The sequence below is a fragment of the Vigna radiata genome, chromosome 1, assembly GCF_000741045.1.
Source record: "Vigna radiata var. radiata cultivar VC1973A chromosome 1, Vradiata_ver6, whole genome shotgun sequence".
Lineage (NCBI taxonomy): Eukaryota > Viridiplantae > Streptophyta > Magnoliopsida > Fabales > Fabaceae > Vigna > Vigna radiata.
This window is the reverse complement of record NC_028351.1, coordinates 22,783,335-22,792,084: the sequence shown is the minus strand read 5'-3', so window position 1 is coordinate 22,792,084 and position 8,750 is coordinate 22,783,335. Positions and strand designations below refer to the sequence as shown.

The 8,750-nt window shown below is 37.3% G+C and overlaps 1 pseudogene; it reads right to left on the bottom strand.

The window, feature by feature from the left end:
- The window catches only part of LOC106759595, a 25,094-nt pseudogene extending 16,547 nt beyond the window's left edge, over window positions 1-8,547 (bottom strand).
- Window positions 8,548-8,750: the final 203 nt, after the last annotated feature.

Below are 8,750 nucleotides of genomic sequence, written 5' to 3'. Positions count from 1 at the left end.
GTAGTTTTAATCGGTTAAAAATGAAGGAAAAGTGAAGAGGAGGACGAAACCCTAGGAGTCGAAGGTGGTTATGTATATGAAAGTGAAAATAGAAAGAAGAAATGGAGATTTGAGAGGATGAAGCGATTCTGTGATGAACAAACCTGTGGATCATTGAAGAAAGTGTGGATGTCGAGAGAAAATGGTGAAGACGCGAGCATTGAATCAAAGTGAAATGTGGTTGAACGAGAGGCGTGGCTGAAAATACACAAATGAAGAAGTTGTGAGGTAGCTGCTTATGTCTTAGGTTTAGGCTGAAAATTTTTAATTTTTTTTATTATTTATTTTAATATCCGTATATAATATCTGTATGTAACAAGATCCTTATATACGGATTAGGATCCGTATATAATAATCCGTATGTAAATGTGATTTTTCTTGTAGTGTGCACACTTCTCTTTATTGGCAAATAAGTGGTTGTCTCTTAAAGTGGAAAGAATCACTTGTAAGTGTCTAGATGATCATGTAAATTTTTGCTATACACTAGGATATCATCAAAGTACACAACCACAAATTTTCCAATGCAATCTCTCAAGACATGATTCATTGATCTCATGAAAGTGCTAGGTGCATTAGTTAAGCCAAAAGGCATCACCAACCAGTCATATAATCCAAACTTAGTCTTAAAGGTTTTTTTTCCATTCATCACTTATTCTTATTCTTATTTGGTGATAGCCACTTTTAAGATCTATTTTGGAAAATATAGTGGACCCATGCAACTCATCAAGCATGTCATCTAGTCTTGGAATTGGGTGCCTATACTTTATGGTAATATTGTTAATAGCCCTACAATCACAACACATTCTCCATTTTCCATCCTTTTTAGGGACTAATAATACAGGCACCGCACATGGACTCAAACTTTTTTGAACCCACCCCTTATTTAACAACTCTTGTACTTGATTTTCAATCTCCTTGGTTTCTTGAGGGTTAGTTCTATAGGCTGACCTATTTGGTAGGCTTGCTCCAAGAACAAAATCTATTTGATGCTCAATTCCCCTAATTGGTGGAAGACCCTTAGGTTCTTCTTGGGGAAATACATCCTCAAAATATAGCAAAAGTTTTTCCAAAGGAGATGGAAATTTAGACTCTTGAGTTGTTATGCATGAAAGAGCACTTCTACAAAGAAGAAGGAATGGAGGTTGCTCATTTAGGAGAGTTTTCTTAGATAAATTCCTCTCCTTTTGAGTGACCTTAGTAGGAGTGCTAGTCTCTCCTTCCTCATGTATGCATGCATTGGGAGCTTGCTCCTCTTTTCCTAAGCACTCTTTCTCTTTTTCCTCATCCCTTTTCTTTTTCATTTGTTTTTGATCTTCATACACCTTAGAAGGTGGTAAGGGATGGAGGATGAACTTCTTTTCCTTATGGTGGAGGGTGATCTCATTGGTAAGGCCATTGTGCATGGTTTTCTTGTCAAATTGCCAAGGCCTACCTAAGAGAATGTGACAAGCTTCCATAGGAATAACATCACAAGTTATTTTATCTTCATAGTTTCTTATGGCAAGCTTGACCTCCACTTGTTGATATACTCTCAAATCCCCTCCTTCTTTGAGCCATTGAAGCTTGTAAGGCCTTGGATGGGGTTTAGTAGCAAGATCTAACTTTTCTACCAACCTTATGGTACAACAATTGCAACAAGATCCATTATCCACAATGAGAGAACATATTTTATTTGAAACTTTACATCTTGTATGAAAGATGTTCTCTCTTTGGGTTAGGGTTTGAAGATGAGGTTGGTTTTTGAGGACTCTTCTTATCATGAGAAGATCTCCCCCACAAGGAAAGGAATCTTCTCCTTCACTCTCTTCCTCAATCTCATTTGTATATTCTTCTTGCTCACTTTCACTACTATATGAGTCAATACCCCTTAAGATGATGGTTCTTTTTGTGGGGCATTGAGATGCAATATGTCCCCTCCCTAGACACTTAAAACACTTGATATCACTAGTACGCATGGATGATGTTGATCCATCTTTGGGTTTCTCAAACTTCCTTGGAGGTTCCCCTTTTTTCACTTGTTTTTCCTCCCTTTTGAAGTCTCTTTTGATATTGGAGCTAGAGTGGTTAGTTTTAAAACTTTTTCTCAAGAATTGTTGCTCTACCTTAATGCAAATTTGTACCAAGTCATTTAAGTCTTGGTAGGGCAACAATTCCACTCTATCTCTAATATCAAGATTAAGACCACTTAGAAACCTAGAAATGGTGGTCTCTTCCTCCTCTCTAATCCCTGCCCTCATCATATAGAGCTCTATCTTTTGCCTATAGCTCTCTATGCTCATATCTCTTTGTTGGAGCCTTTGGAGTTTGTCCATTAGCTCCCTATGATAGTATGAGGGAATGTGCCTTCTTCTCATGGCACTTTTCAAGTCATTCCAATAGGTGACTTGGGGGAAAATTAGAGAGTCTTCTCTCTCTCACAAGGGAGGTCCACCAATACATGGCATTCCCTTGGAAACTCAAGGTGGCCAATGTGACCTTTCTCTCCTCACTCACTTGATGACACTTAAAGAGTTGTTCAACTTTCATCTCTCAATCTAAGTATGCCTCAACATCTTCTTTACCATGGAAATGGGGGAGGTCTACTCTAACCTCTCTTGGAGTGTGCTCTCTATCATGAATTCTATGAGGGTAAGGTTGATAGTATTGGTTTGCAAGCCTACTATCTACCTCATAGTGTGTGAGTTGAGTTGGAGTTTTAGAACTCCTCCTTGTATGACTCCTACTTCTCTTTATTTCCTCTTGGGCTTTTTGTTGTTTCTCATTAAGGACTCTAAGTTCTTCTTCCAACTTAGAAAGATAATCTTCTCTTTCAATTCTTTCTTTTTCTTTGAGAAGAGTTTCTTGCCTTTGCCAAATTTTAAGTGACTTTAGCTCTTTTGCTAAATTTTCAAAGTGGGTTTTACATCCTCACTAGAGTCACTTCCAATTTCAAAGAAATTAGTCTTATACATCCTTAAAGGTTTTCAAAAAGAGGCAATGCAACAAACAAAATACTTAAATTTCAAAGAAAGTTCCTTAAGAGACTTAAGGAGGCAAAAGACACCCAAGTTCACTTCCAGGAAAGGGAGGTGAATCACAATGGATTGCTTAAATACCAAACCTTTCCTAGCCAAAGTTTACCTTAGGCACTCTTGAACCAAATTTCTCAAAGGGAACTAAAGTTGAAATTAAAGTTGAAACACACTAAGCTATCACAATTAAAGAAACCAAGTAAACTAGCTATGCGACCTAATGATTAAGTTTGAAGAACTTTGGTTCCTCCAACCAACCAACTAAAAAACGAAATTTACTAAGAAATAAAGGTTCTTGTTAGGAGATGGGATTGAGCACCAAAGACTCCCCCAAGACACCTAACAAGGCCGTGAATTACAAGAGAGAAAAAAAAATTACAAAGCCAAAAATAACAACCAAATCAAAGCCACCTCCCAAGGTGTTTCTCTCCTTTATTTTTGGCTACCACTCTAGACTTCAAGCTCCCTTTGGGTCTCCACCACCTAGAACGCTACCTCAAAGATATTGGATCACCTCACAAAGAGAACCTACACCACACAAAGTAACCAAAGCCAAAATTGTGCAAGAAGAAACAAGGGATAAAAACAATAAAAAGGTCCAAAAACAAAAAAGGCTTTGCAAAAGGAATTTAATTATGAAAAAACTAAGAAATCCAAGAAGACAAGCAAGAAATTAAAGGTTAAGAAACAAAGGTTAGCACTCAAAAGAAATCCTAATGAAAGGTGCTAGAATAGATTCCCAAAACAAAAAAAACTACTAGAAGAAAAGTGGGTGGTTCTTGTCTTTTGGCAACTTTGAGCAAATGGGGCACTAAGGCCACTCTTTTAACATCATAGCCAAGACTTTTAGCCACTGGAAAGTGAAGATAACAGTGATCAAAACACGTTCCAAAACAGATTGCACAAAAACAATGATAGTGGTCTAAGCACACAATATTTTTCAGCACTTTTTAGGCTCTCTTTTGGTACTCTTTTGAGGCCTTTTGCTTAAAAGCTTGTAGCACTTCTTTTTCCACTCTTTTAAGGTGCAAAATAAGACTACCACACTTGGAACAGAGGTGATATATGTGTTTTAAGAGCTACAAAGACAAGAAACACAAAATAGAAGAAAATCCTACTAGAATCTCTAACAATTAATGAAAGAAGCATATATCAATAATAATCAATTCAAATACAAGAGAATTTAAAGGTTACATCTTCCCCAATAACAAATGAGATTAGTTCTCCATTTTCATGAAGAAACTAGGTGTACAATGGAAGGAAAGAGATAGAAACCCTAGAAAGAGAAAATGAGAGTTGTCAATTCCCCAAATCTGCCCCCAAAAGGGTGAAAAGTGTTTTTATGTGCCTAAGCCATCAAAAGATACATTCTCTAAGACGTTCTGGCCTTTAAATAAGGTAGAAAAATAACAGAAAACGGGTCCAGGCCCAAAACAGATCATAAAAATAACAGAAAACTGGCCCAAAACTTGTGTCGCCAGCGCTAAACGCTACAGTACCGCTCAGCGGTAGGTGCGACACTCATAATCACCCCAGCGGTGCCGAGGCGTCAAAACAGTGAAAAATTGGTCCCGAAGCTGGCGCTCAGTGCCCAGTTCACCGCTCAACGCTACCTTTTCAGCACTCTAGTCAACTTTTCAGCATTCTGGTTGACTGATTGACTTTCCTGGTTGACTGATTGACTTTTCTGCACTACAACTCCTTGATACTTCAACCCTTCTTTCAAATCATTCCAATAACCTACAAAATCAAGGGAATTTATTGATAAAATCATAAAGTATGTCCTCAACTCTCTTATTCACAAAACTAAAGCAAAATCATGAGTCAAAGCAAGTTTCTAAGTCAACAATGGTGCATTTGATATCAAAATTAAGTATAAAAATAACGATTTTTGAATCCTTATCAATGTACCAAATCATATCAAGTAATAATAGACAATAAGTCTGAATATCGTTTCCCAAGGGACTCTTAGGCCTAATCATTTATGTGAATTGATTTCTTAAGACTTGATAAAGATTGAATTTAGGGTTTATAATGCAAAAACTAAAATAAACATGCAAATGCAAAAACTTGATCAATTGACAGATAAAGATATGGATGAATGGTGTTGTTGGAGTTTACGGTTTCATCCTAATTCACTCTCCTATATCTACTATTCTTATTAAATTCAACTTTGTTATCAATGTTCATGCAACTATCTAATTTACTCTCTAAACCCGATGTCTAGGCGAATAGAGCCTACTCCCAATTACTAGTTTACTATGTCTAGTCTCCCTAGTAATTAGTCACGCATTTCGGTGTACAGAAGCTTAAAGCAATTGACCGTCGTGTTCCAATGTCTAGGTAACATTTCATAATCAAGAGAATCCATCCCATGTCTAGATTTCCCCGTATGTGTCCATATCGACAATATCAAAGATCATGACATTGAATAAGTTAAACAATGCAAGCATGAAGTATAGAGAAGAAAACTCAAACTATTGATAACAAAAGTATATGAATAAAATAAGAACTTCGATATAAGAGAGTTTCAAAAGGATTACATCGTTCCCCAACAAAAAAGGGTTTAGTTCACCATTGTCATGGTGAAACTATATGAATTGAATGGAAAGAATGAAAGAGATAACCCTAGAATTGAAAGATTGGAGCTTTCACATCCAAAATCCGCCTCCAAGGAGGGAGAATGGGTGTTTCTACGTCTTTTCTCTGCCAAAAGACAGCCCTAAGGTTCGTTTGGGGTCTATTTATAACTTAGAAAAATAACAGAAAACAGGCAAAGCCCAACTACAGCGCTCAACGATAGGTGCGACACTTAAGTGGGACACTCAGCATTCACGCCTAGGCATTTGGTAGTGATGTCTCTGAGAAGGCTAGCGCTCAGCGCTGGATCTGACGCTCAACAGTGTGCACGACTCTAACTTGTCCCCTCAGCATTAACGCTTAAGCGTATGGCAATGACTCTTTTCACAACACTGGCGCTCAGTGCTGAAACTGGTGTTTGAAATTGCGATTCTTCCGTTGAACCTTTTTTTTCATCCTTTCTTGAGTCCAACTCCTTCCTACTACGTTCTGCATCCTTCAATTCTCGTCTTACCCTGTCAAAACAAGGAAAACCAAGCATAATATCTTTAAAACCACCTTTGACTCTCTTTTAACCTAACTAAAGCAATTTGCATGATTTCAAGCTAATTTCTAAGTCATAAAGGGTGAGTTTTGTATCAAAATAAAGTATGAAAATAACGGTTTTTGAACCGTTGTCATCCACCTAAAAGGGTGTTTCCTGGCATACCAAAAAAGAAAAGAAGACTAAAGCCTTGGGAGCTAAAGAAGAACGACACACAACTAAAGCAAGGTGGAACTCGTAATAAATGTGTCATATGCAGACAACTTGGTCATAAAAGAAATACTTGCCCACAAGCTGCTCCAACAAACCAAAGTCAATCTCAATCAAGTCAGCTTACTCAATGCCAACTTCAACAAAGTCAACCAAGTATAGCAGGAGTTTAGAAGTTATTTAGAAGTCACAAAATGTTTAGCTTAAGTATGTTATAGCCCAATATTGACTATTTTCTAACCTTTGATATGTATTTTGAACTTCATTTTGAATCCTGGTTTAGTATCTATTATGCAATCAAGAACAAATTTGTAGATTTGAATGATTTTAATCTGAATTTCAATGACAGTTTCTCTTTTCAATGTGCATTTGAAGTCAAATTTTTTATTATAATATCATTTTGAATGATGAATATTTGTTGTGCATGTCAATGATAGGGAAATGGATCTTTGTTGTGAAACACTTACTCATGCTGATAGGGGTTGGAAAGTGTATGAGAGTAAAAGAAAGATAGGGGGAAGTGAGTTAGAAGTCAAACGTTATTAATAGTTAAAGGCAAGGGGGAAATGAGTTAGAAGCCGAATAGTATTAATAGTTAAAGACAAGAGGGAAATGAGTTAGAAGCCACTTCCATATAAAGTATACGGTATTAACAATTTGTGATTTCAATCTAAACTTCAATGTGCTTATGTTGTATATATAAGATGAAATGTATATTGAAAGCATAAATTCAGATACAAAAATTGGCATTTCTCATTCATTTCAAAACATTATATTACAATATGGTTAATGTGCTCTTCACAAAAAATGTGTAATACAACACATCATGGACTTCTAAACAAAATACAAACAAGGATGATGTTAATCAACCCCATAAAACATAGCATCTATATTAACATCTTCTCCCTTTTCTCATAACCCATAATAGATTTCTCCAAGTTATTAATCTTTCTCCTTTGTCTAGCAATAATACTACCAACATCATCTACATTATCTTCATTACCCCATTTAAAGAAATTGCATCCTTGAAGTTCTTCATTTCTTGTCCGTTGTTCAAAATATCCAGCCATAAACATTTAATTAATCACCAAAATAATTTATCACAAAAATTAAACTACAAACCTTGTAATTAAGGCAACCCTAGAAAATTGCTTGCCACATTCTTAACTATTTTTGCCACTCTCAATACAACAACCTCCCCACAATGGCATATTTGGCTTCTAACAAATCCTTTGGATGAACCACCACGATAGCTCCCTTATGAGCAAGAAGAACGACATTGATTCAAAGACATTGCCACTTCAAAGCCAAAGCCAAAACGAAACAATCACGAACCACTTCGCCAAGCAACTCCGAAAGAGGGAACACCATTTCGCCAAGCACGAGCCACCACACTACTGCCAACAGACAACCCTAAAATCCAAACCCTAAACAACAATAGAAAGGAGAAGACAAACAAGAAGAACAACACCCACCATTGTACCGTGTTCTTAATGTAGGTGAAAAGAGCTCTAATTGCCCTAACTTTATTTCTATCTATGCCCTAAATCAATCTTTCCCCAATTTCAAATACCCAATTTGTTAATATCCACCTCAACCTCTAATTACATAACACATCATGATACGCGGGGCCCAAGCCCAATAAAAAAAGTCCACCAAACCAACCCAAGATGAAGGACAAAGAAGTCATTTACACAAAGGGAAGGGGGGGCTGAGAATACAAGCATGGAGCTGCCTCAAGAAAAATACACATGTATCACACCATCACCACATCTGGTACGTGATTAAGCTAGAAAGTTGGTTGCGCACGCACGATGCATTGCATCATTCAGAAGCATGAACACACATCCCTCATCGTTATCACGTGTGGAGATCTGAGCTTCTTCCACAACCATCTACACCGTCCATAGCTTGGGTCTTTCATTATAAATTTGCTTGTATCAGCTTAGGCAAACACTTTTGGATGATATAAGAAAACTCAGCTGAAATGTTCAGCCATTTCTTGTTTCCGAAAGTCTCTCCACGGCTTGCTTTATCCCCTACAACTTCCTTCCTTGCGTGGAAGGCCTTCTGAGTTGTAGTCACCTCTTTCAAGCTCTCCTCCATTCCAAATAGCCTCTGCAAAACACTGACCTCCGCTGTCACCATCCCAAACACCTCCATTCAAGTAACTTCTCTGCAGCAGCCACGGTTCTGCATCTGGAACTACCACTACCGGTACTGTTCGATTGGAATTCAGTTGTTGTCTTGCTTCTCCAAGCCTTAAATCTCACAGATATGAAGGAATACATCCAGCCTAGATGTATCATTTGGTATTCAGAGCAAGGTTCAAGCCAAAATCGTGAGATAAGTGTCACTTTCTTCCA